The following is an 11,406-nucleotide window of genomic DNA, read 5'->3' on the forward strand; positions in this document are numbered from 1 at the left end:
CCTAATAGATCAGCCCCACTGTCTCCGTGGGTGGGTGCACCCCTTGTGGTCCTGACTTCTTTGCTCATGTTCTTCCTCCTTCTGCTCCTCACTGGGACATTGGGAGCTCAGTCCGGTGCTCCAGTGTGGGTCTCTGTCTCTATCTCCATCCATCGCCAGATGAAGGTTCTATGGTGATATGCAAGATATTCATCAGTATGGCTATAGGATAGGGTCATTTCAGGTTCCCTATCCTCAGCTGCCCCAGGAACTAACTGGGGACATCGCCCTGGGCACCTGGGAGCCCCTCTAGGTTCAAGTCTCTTGCCAACCCTAAGATGGCTCCCTTAATTAAGATATGTGCTTCCCTGCTCCCCTATCCAACCTTCCTTTATCCCAATCATCCTGTTTCCCCAAGTTCCCCCCATCCTCCCCTTCTCACTTTTCTCTCCCCATCTCCCCTTACCCCCCTCCCACCCCACCCCCAATTTCCCAATTTTTTGCCCGGCAATCTTGTCTACTTCCCATAACCAGGAGGATAGCTATATGTTTTTCTTTGGGTTCACCTTCTTATTTAGCTTCTTTAGGATATCAAATTATAGACTCAATGACCTTTATTTATGGCTAGAAACCAATTATGAGTGAGTACATCCCATGTTCATCTTTTTTGGGTCTGGGTTACCTCACTCAGGATAGTGTTTTTTATTTCCATCCATTTGCATGCAAAATTCGAGAAGTCATTGTTTTTTTACCGCAGCGTAGTACTCTAATGTGTATATATTCCACACTTTCTTCATCCATTCTTCCATTGAAGGGCATCTAGGTTGTTTCCAGGTTCTGGCTATTACAAATAATGCTGCTAGTTGAACAAATGCTTTTGTCACATGATAGGGCATCTCTTGGGTATATTCCCAAGAGTGGTATTGTTGGGTCGAGGAGTAGGTTGATCCCGAATTTCCTGAGAAACCACCACACTGATTTCCAAAGTGGTTGCACAAGATTGCATTCCCATCAGCAGTGAATGAGGGTACCCCTTCCTCCACAGCCTCTCCAGCAAAGGCTATCATTGGTGTTTTTGATTTTAGCCATTCTGCCAGGTGTAAGATGGTATCTCAAAGTTGTTTTGATTTGCATTTCCCTGATCGCTAAGGAAGTTGAGCATGACCTTAAGTGTCTTTTGGCCATTTGAACTTCTGTTGAGAATTCTCTGTTCAGCTCAGTGCCCCGTATTTTAATTGGGTTAATTAGCATTTAAAGTCTAGTTTCTTGAGTTCTTTATATATTTTGGAGATCAGACCTTTGTCTGTTGTGGGGTTGGTGAAGATCTTCTCCCAGTCAGTGGGTTGCCTTTTTGTCTTAGTGACAGTGGGGCTGGAGAGATGGCTCAGTGGTTAAGACCCTGTATAGTGTTTTAAATGGAGACTCCGCTTTGGATTCTCCAAGGCAGTTGACTACTGAGGCACGAGAAGCATTAAAAAAGGTGGAAAACAGGTTACAAGATGCCTTCCTACAAAGGATACAAGAGGGTCAAGATATTGCTTTATGCATTCTTCCCTCATATTACCAGCCCACAGGACTCTTATGGCAGAGTGGGCCATTGCTTTGGATATATCCTAAGATATCTCCAGCTAAATCTCTTGAGCATTATCCTTCTGCTGTAGTGACTTTGGCATTAACCAGAATTCAGCAGTGCCTACAACATTTTGTGGTTGCCCCCGCAACTATTATAGTGCCTTATTCCAACCATCAAATAAAGATTTTATGTGCTACCTTAGACGAGTGGGCCATCTTGTGTTGCTCTTATCCAGGGCCTATAGATTGTCACTATCCTCAACATCCATTGCTGACTTTCTTTAAGGAACACCCAGTGATATTTCCCAAAACTACTACTTTACAACCCATTCAAGGAGCCAGTGTTATTTTTACAGATGGATCTAAGACCAGTTGTGGTGCTTATATGGTAGATTCCTTGGAGCCTGTTATACAGCAGTTTTCTCCTGGAGCCCCTCAACAAGTTGAACTGGCGATTGTAATAGAAGTGTTTAAGGCCTGCCCTTTTGCATTCAATCTAATTTCAGATTCATGTTATATTGTTAATGTCTTAAGATCCTTAGAATGCGCAGGATCCATTAGGTCTTCCAATCCCGTACATATACTACTTGTACAATTACAGCTTTTACTCTGGCAGTGAAAAAAATCCCTTTTTTGTACAACATGTCTGTGCACATATGGGATTACCAGGTCCTTTAGCTGAGGGCAATGACAAAGTAGATCGTTGTACCAGACAAGAATGGATATTTCTCGCCACTGTTTACAGAGAGCATATGATTTTCATAAGGAATTTCATGTTAATGCCAAAACCCTACAACAAAAATTTAATATATCTCGTGCTGATGCACAGAAAGTGGTTGTAGATTGCCCATAATGTGTTGTTTATCATCATCCTCAAACCTTGGGAATCAATCCATGTGGATTACTCCCTCTTAAAATTTGGCAAATGGATGTTACACATACTTCGGAACTTGGTAAGCTGAAATATGTGCATGTTTCAGATGATACATGTTCTGGCATTATTCATGCCACACCCATGACGGGTGAAAAGACGACTCAGGTGACTGCTCATTGTCTAGAAGCATGGGCAGCCTGCGGCAAGCCCCAACAGTTAAAGACTGATAATGGTCCTGCTTATACTGGACAGAAATTCACCTCATTTTGTCAACGTATGGGTGTTCAATTGACACATGGACTGCCATACAATCCACAAGGACAAAGCATTGTGGAATGTGCCCATCGATCTCTAAAGGAGATACTTCAAAAACAAAAGGGGGGAATAGGCCATGATCAAACCCCTAAGAATAGACTTTCCTTAGCCCTATTTACTTTAAATTTGTTAAACTTGGATAGCTCCATTCAGTCTGCCGCAGACAGGCATTCATGTCTGTCCAGTCTTTCAAAAGGAATGGTGACCTGGAAGGATGCTTTGACAGGGGTCTGGCATGGACCCGATCCCGTGCTGGCATGGGCACGAGGCACTGTTTGTGTTTTTCCACAGGATCATTTGGACCCTATTTGGGTGCCAGAACGCAAGGTGCAAGTGCAGACGGAGGCAGAAAAGGATGTTACGGATATGTCTGGGGATTCTGTGCCTGTTCCTCACCCACTCAATAGAGAAAGTGATGGCGGAGCTGCGGTGGGGGATTCTGTCAGCCTTTCCCAAGCCGATGCCAGTTCACCATGACCTGTATCATCATAGCCATGGATCATCTGAAGGAGTGGGCGAGAATAGGAGCCCTAACAGGCTTAATGGTGCTTGTCTCCCTGGTATGCCTATGGTGCATTTGTCACATAAGGTTTTCACAGCATCGCGATGCAGTTATGATCATTCAGGCCTTCACGGCCATTGAAGCAGGACAGTCCCCTCAAGCTTGGTTATTTATATTTGAGCACAGGATGTGAGGCTTGTGCACTGCACTTGAGGTCAGAGAAGTTGACCTCAAGAAGAGCAAGTCTGATTGCATGTGGGTTGGTGTCTAACTCCCACCTCTGTAAAAAGACACCGGACAGGTCTAGTGTTCTCTGAGTGGATGACACCTGGACAGACACTAGTACATGTTCCATTTTTAACAGAGATCAGACCTCTACTCTTGTCTGTTGCTTTACAAAACAAAAAGGGGGAACTGTAGAGAGTTGTGTGGAGCTGTGGCTTCTGCCCTCCGTGATCCCAAAAGTGAGTGCTCTCTGTGATAATCAACTCCTAATATGGCTAAGGCCTGACTCATGCTATTATCACGCAATGATCGTCAGCTGCTTGCATATGCATGAACCTATGGGCAGTGCCCACGTGGCAATCCGGGGTTGGCGGGCGTGCCTTTTTAAAGGCTGGGAGAGGTTTGCTGGGGAAGAGAGAGAAAGAGAAGGAGAAAGATTGCTGTGAACAAGGTCCTGAATAAACTGCTTGCAAGAAGAGCTCTGGTGTTGCGTCTTCCTTGCTGGTTGAGGCGGGTGTGGCAGTAAGGTTCTGACTGGCATTTTGCATCTGTCTCTGGTGGCAGCTCCATGGCTTCTCCTGACTCTGCCTTCTTTCTCCCAGAATTCAGTTTAGTTTTCCACACCTAGGTCAGTTCTGCCCTGCTATAGGCCCAATGCAGTTTTCTTTATTAATCAACAGTAATCACAGCATACAGGGGGAATCCCACATCAGTGGTGGCATGCCTCTAATCCTAGCACTCAGGAAATAGAGGCACGCAGATCTCTGTGAGCAAACTCTGTATCAAAAGAGCAACAGAGGAAGACAGCCAGCTTCAACCTATATCCTCCACACATACATATGCACACATACAAACTCATACATTTACATACACCAGGCACACACACATACACACATGCACACAAGTTCACATGCACACACACGGTCTATGTTAATACACATAATTCCAGCATAGAGGTGATTGAGGCAGGAGGACCAGAGCCGGCCTGGACTACCTGTTTCAGAAAACAGGCAAACAAAGGTCTATAATAAAATGGTTTTAAAAACAAAAACTTTTCTCATCTGTTTTCCATTTGAAAGATGCTTTGGGTCTGAAGCCTGGTATAGGCCTCATTCTCCTGAGCTCCTTCTCAGGCAAGAAGTTCATGTGTGCAGTAAAGTCAGGGGTCAAATCAGGGAGGGATACGGGACAGAACTGAGACAGTTGTCATTGCAGTTGGTTCCTCACCAACAGAAACAGGCCCTAGCTAAGTACAAACAGCACCACAAGGGGGCACATTTGGAATAAAGACAAGAGGAAAGAAGCCAATCACTATAATTAATATATACTAGAATCATGCTTTCTTGCAGTGACTAAACACATACAATGATTTGAGGAAGCTTAAATTAAAGAATTAAAATATCAATTTTCTAAACCTTAAAGACATCCAAGCCATCTTGATTTGTAGATTATGTTAATTTTTAGAATGGAAATGATTGATAATTTCCTTTTATGATCTGGAATCTAACACCAATGTTACATATCACCACCTGAGTGTGCACCGTTTATACTTTAGAATAACCATCAGTGTTTATTCCCCTTATAACTATACTCTGTAACTCCAATAGAAGTTAGAAGCCCTGCCTTTGCATTGAATTAACTGTTTGTGGTCCTGTTCCAAGTAGATAGTAAGCCCATTGATGCCAAGGGTCATATTTAATGTGTCTTCCGGTGAGGGGGCTTCCAATAGACATGTCTAACTGCATTTTCAATTATAGCATTACAGCCGTTTACTCCAGACTTCTTTAATAGTTTATTTTAGAAATCATGCATTTGAATCTCTTTCTCCTTCCCTCCCTCCCTCTCTCAATTCTACATGTAGCCCAGGCTGTCCTCAAATTCAGTATGTAGCCACCATATTTGACTCTGATTATTCCACTCCTGAAGTGCTGGGTTACAGATGTGTACCTTAACACTTAGGCTCACTGTTCTCTCCCTGTCTCGTAATTTATTGTAAAAGTCTGTTCTGGAGATGCATCCTAGGTTGACCTTGAGTCCATCATTCCCCTGCTGTAGTCTCCCACGTGGTAGGACTACAGATGTGCACATCATCCTTATGTCAGTGTGCTTCTCCTCTTCTGAATTCCTTCAGGTCTCCTTTTGTCCTATCCATGTGTGGCCTGCAGAACTGGCACGTTTTCTTTTTATGCCCTTTGGCTCTCTTCTAGGCAGAGAAATTCGCAGAGGGTGGTGACCTACAAAGGGTGTGCTCTGCCCAGTAACTTCTTTGATTGGCCTGGATTTTCCTCCCCACTTCAGGAAGTGAGCCATGTATGAAATGGAATGAAATTTTCCTCTTTGTATTAGTGTATGTATAATCATAGTATTCTTCTGGCTTGGCAGTGCCACACTCAATTACAAAAGAGCAGCAGCCTCTAGGATAGGGATTGTGCCATGTTAAATTGATGACATTGTAAAGCACTATTAATAAAAACTCAGAGACAGATATTGGGGTTCAACCTGAAGGTCAGAAAAGCAAAGCAGCCAGCCACTGGCTCTTACCACGACCTCAGTCCAAAAATGGTGACCCTACCTCCAGGAAACCTCAGGATGAGCCTGAGACTGAGAGCTGCCTCCTCCCATTTTATAATCCTTTCTAGCTCTGGGATTAAGGACATGCACTGCTGTCGCCTGGTTTCTATGGCAAGCTACTGTGGCTCCTGGGAATAAAGGTGTGTGTCACCAATGCCTGGTCTGTAAGGATGGCCGGTGTGGCTGTTTACTTTTCTGAGATTCAGGCCAGCTTTATTTATTAAAATACAAGTGAAATGCCACCACACCGTTGTTGATTGCATCTGCTCCACGTTTACAGCCACGGTCCTCCTCTGATTGCCACAGTATAATGAGATGAGTGCTGGAGACAGGAGATTTGGAAGTCACTCTCTTGTGTGTCGGACATGTAACTTTAGGAACTTTTCTCGGGGCTTGTGTTTTGTAGTTGTTGTTTTCTGAGATTGGGTCTTGCTATGTTACACAGGGTTGTCTCAACTCCTTGGCGTTAGTAAGGTCCTCTTCCCGTCAGCCCCTGGAGGAGCTAGAACTGTAGGCATGTGCCGCCTTGTCCAGCTCTAAAGTTTTGTTTCTATGAATGGGATCAGGAAACCAAAGCTGGCAGAGGAGAGGCAGGCAATCCATCCAGATTTCTTCCTGGGACAGGCATAGGTCCTGTGCAGATTCTAGAATAGTTGTTTGAACAGGAGGAAACTCATGCTCCATGAGTAATATTCCATAGCTGGTGACACCCAAAACATTCTAGCACTGTGCTGTAAAGACAGCTGTGGTCTGCCCAGACTTAGAGGTCACAGAGTGTGACTACTAGAAAATCTTCTTCCACTGGATGGTAGTCAAATTTCTGTGGCTAGGGTTTCATTCATTCCTTCGACTGTAACCAGCAGGGCATTATCGCTGTTAATTTACAAATGCCACTAAGAAGCCTAACATATAACCATCCCTAAGCTCTATCTGGCGTCTCTGGCTCAGTGTAGATGTGCTCATTTTTTCTTTCCATGGATTAAGAAACAGAGTATAGAGACAGTAGCATTCTACTAAATCATAAACAACAACAATAATAACCGGAAGCTAAAAGATAACAGCATTCTTTATAGTTCTAAGGCAAATTTCCCAGTAGCCTATAGTCCATGACCTATCAGCTGCTGTCATATCAGGTTATAACTTGTCTACTATATTTTGATCTTTTTAACTGTCAGTGAGTAAGTCTAAGCCATGGGGAGTTTCGGGTCCCATTTCCACAGTTAAAGTTAAGACCTCCCATAAGAAAGGTGATATATCATTTCAAAGTCAACCACCTTTTCCTACCTTGTACAGAACTTATTTTAGACTACCATAAGATAACTTTAAATTTTCCGGAAGAAGTGGAACAGAAAGGAGAACATCTTCATTTTCTTTCCCTGCCCCACGCTAGCCCACAGATAGAGCAATTTCTCAGGAAAATGTGCTGATTTGTCTTGCCCCTCAGTGAAGATGAGGAGAAACCCCTGCTGTCACACAGCTGGCAAAGGAAAATTTACAAGTGGTACAGATGGGGAACCTGTTCAGTCATCCGACTGTGGATGGGAAATCTCTCTTCAACGTGAACTTTTAAATTCCCATACAGATGAGGCAAGAATTTGACCAGAATTTCCAATCATACTTTATGTCCAATTTAACTTACAGGAGCCATACTTTTCCCCAGTTTTTTATTATTTTTTTATTGAGCCATATATTTTTCTCCACTCCTCTCCCTTCCTCTTCTCTCTCTCCCCTCTCCCATGGTTCCCATGCTCCCAGTTTACTCAGGAAATCTTGTCTTTTTCTACATTCCATGTAGTTTAGATCCATGTATATCCCTCTTAGGGTCCTCATTGTTGTCTAGGTTCTCTGGGATTGTGAATTGTAGTTTGGTTTTTCTTTGCTTTCTGTCTAAAAGCCATTTAAAAGTGAGTACATGGGATATTTGTCTTCTTGGGTGTGGGTTACCTCACTCAATATGATGTTTTCTAGATCCATCCATTTGTTCACAAATTTTGAGATGTCATTGTTTTGGTTTTTTTTTTTTTTTTTTTTTTGCAGTGTTGTATTCCACTGTGTAAATACACCACATTTTCCTTATCCATTCTTTGGTCAAGGGGCATTTAGGCTCTTTCCAGCTCCTGGATATGACGAACAATGCTGCTATGAACATAGATGAATGGGTGATCCTGCGGTACATTTAGCATCCTTTAGGTATATACCCAAAAGTGGTATTGCTGGGTCTTGAGGAAGGTTGTCTCCTAATTTTCTGAGAAATTGCCATAGTGATAACCAAAGTAGCTGTGCCAGTTCTCATTCCCCCAACAATAGAGAAGTGTTCCCTTTACCCCACATCCTCTCCAGCATGAGTTGTCATCAGTGTTTTTAATCCTGGCCTTTCTTACAAGTGTAAGATGGAATCTCAGAGTTGTTTTGATTTGCATTTCCCTGATAGCTAAAGATGTTGAGCATTTCCTTCAGTGTCTTTCACCCATTTTAAATTCCTCTGTGGAGAGCTCCTGCTTAGGTCTGTACCCCATTTTTTATTGGGTTATTTGTTCTTTTGATGACCAAGTTCTTGAGTTCTTTATATATTTTGGAGATTTCAGTGTGATTACCTTGAGTTTCTCTCCATTTAGTTTGATGTTGGCTGTTCACTTGTGTATATTGCTTTTATTTATTATGTTTAGGTATGTTCCTTGTATCTTTGATTTCTCCAACACTTTATCATGAAGGGATGTTGTATTTTGTCAAAGGCTTTTTAAGAATCTAATGAAATGATCTTTTTTTTCTCCAGTTTGTTTATATGGTAGATTACATTGACAGATTTTCATATTTTGCATCTCTAGGATGAAGCTGACTTGATCATGGTCAATGATTTTTCTGGTGTGTTCTTGGATTCAATTAGCCAGTTTTTTTATTGAGTATTTTTGCACCAATGTTCATGAGTGAAATTGGTCTGTAATTCTCTTTCTTAGTAATGTCTTTATGTGGACTGGGTATCAGGATAATTATAGCCTCAAAAAAAAGCATTTGGCAATATTCTTTCAGTTTCTATATTGTGGAACATTTTGAGGAGTATTGTTATTAGTTCTTTTTTGAAAGGCTTGTTGAATTCTGCTTGGAAACCATCTGGCCCTGGGCTTTTTTTTGGTTGGAAGACTTTTGATGACTGTTTCTATTTCTTTAACACTTATATGTCTGTTTAATTTGCTTATCTTGTCTTGATTTAATTTTGGTAGGTGATGTTTATCCAGAAAGTTGTCTATTTACTTTAAATTTTCCAATTTTGTGGAGTATAGGTTTTTGAAATATGACCTGACGATTCTCTGGATTTCCTTTATTTCTGTTGTTATTTCCCCTTTTCACTTCTGATTTTGATAGTCTCTTCCTACCTTTTGGTTAGTTTGGATAAAGGTTTGTCTGTTTTGCCAATTTTCCTCAAATAACCAACTTTTTGTCTCATTGACTCTTTGTATTGTTTTCTTTGTTTCTATTTTGTTGATTTCAACTGTCAATTTGATTATGTCCTGCCATCTAGTCCTCCTGAGTTTGCTTCTTTTTTATCTAGAGTTTGCAAATGTTCTGTTAACTCACTACTGTGGGATTTTTCCAGCTTCTTTATATAGGTATTTAGTGCTATGAACTTTCCTCTTTAACACTGCTTTCATTGTGTCCCGATAATTTGGGTATGTTGTGTGACCATTTTCATTAAATTTTAGGAAGTCTTTAATTTCTTACTTGACCTATTGATTCAAGTAAGCATTGTTTAATTTCCATGTGTTTGTCGAATTTCTGGAATTAGTGTTGCTGTTGAATTCTAATTTTAAGCCATGGTGATCTGATGACATACATGGGGTTCTTCCAGTTTTTTGTTTGTTTGGGTTTTTGTTTTTTTGTATCTGTTGTGGTTTGCTTTGTTACCTAGTATGTGGTCAGTTATTGAGAAAGTTCTGTGAGGTGCTGAGATGGAACGTTCTCTAGATGTCTTTTCAGTTCATTTGAGTCATAACATCTGCTAGTACCCTTACTTTTCTGTTAGTTTTCTGTCTGACAGATTAGTTCAGTGGTGAGAGTGGGGTGTTAAACTTTCCCACTATTAGAATGTGGGATTTAATGTGGGATTTAAATTTTAGTAGTGTTTTTTTTTTTTACATATGAGGGTGTCCTTGTATTTGGGGCATAAATGTTCAGTATTGAGATTTTCTCTTGATGAATTTTTCCTTTGACTAATATGAAATGTTTTTCTTTGTCTCTTTTGATTGATTTTAGTTTGAAGTCTATTTTATTATATATTAGGATAGCTACACCAGTTTCTTTCTTAGGTGCATTTCATTGGAAATTTTTTTTCCAAAACCTTACTCTAAGGCAATGTCTGTCTTTGAGGTTGAGGTGTGTTTCTTGAATGCAGCAGAAGGATGCATTCTGTTTTCGTATTCAATCTGTTAGCCTGTGTTTTTTTTATAGGTGAGTTGAGTCCATTTATATTAAGGGATATTAATGACCAGTGACTGGTAGTTCCTGATATTTTAGTTTTCATTATTGGTGATGTTATTGTGTGTTTTTTCCATTCTTTGGGATTTGCTGCTGTGAGATCATATGTCGTCTGTGGTTTTGTGCATGTAACCAACTTCCTTGGGTTGGAGTTTTCCTTCTAGTACTTTCTTTAGTGTTGGGTTTTTGGCTAGGTATTGGTGAAATCTTGTTTTTTGTTGGGTATAGTAGTCTGGGCTGGCATCCATGGTCTCTTAATGTGTGCATAATGCTTGACCAGGACCTTCTGGCTTTCATTGTTTCCAATGAGAAGTCCATTGTAATTCTGATAGGTCTGTCTTTATATGTTACTTGGCATTTTTCCTTAGTATTCTTTTTTTTTTTTTTTTTTGTGGTTTTTCGAGACAGGGTTTCTCTGTGGTTTTGGAGCCTGTCCTGGAACTAGCTCTTGTAGACCAGGCTGGTCTCGAACTCACAGAGATCCGCCTGCCTCTGCCTCCCAAGTGCTGGGATTAAAGGCGTGCACCACCACCGCCCGGCCTAGTGTTTGATTTTTATGTGCCAAGCGGACTTGTTTTTTTTTTTTTTATCCAGTCTATTTGGTGTTCTATAAGATTCTTGTATCTTCATATGCATATTTTTCTTTAGGTTGGGGAAGTTTTCTTCTATGATTTTGATGAATATATTTTCTGTGCCTTTGAGCTAGAGTTTTTCTACTTCTATACTTATTATTCTTAGGTTTGGTCTCTTTATGGTGTCCCATATTTCCTGGATAATTTATATTAAGCTTTTGTTAGATTTAATGTTTTCTTTGACCGAGTCTATTTACTCTGTTGTATCTTCAGTGCTTGAGATTCTCTCTTCCATCTCTTGTATTTTGCTGTTTGTGCTTGCTTTT

Source organism: Microtus oregoni, unplaced genomic scaffold (assembly GCF_018167655.1).
Source record: "Microtus oregoni isolate MIOR12 unplaced genomic scaffold, Mior012 000044F_ref0000062, whole genome shotgun sequence".
NCBI lineage: Eukaryota > Metazoa > Chordata > Mammalia > Rodentia > Cricetidae > Microtus > Microtus oregoni.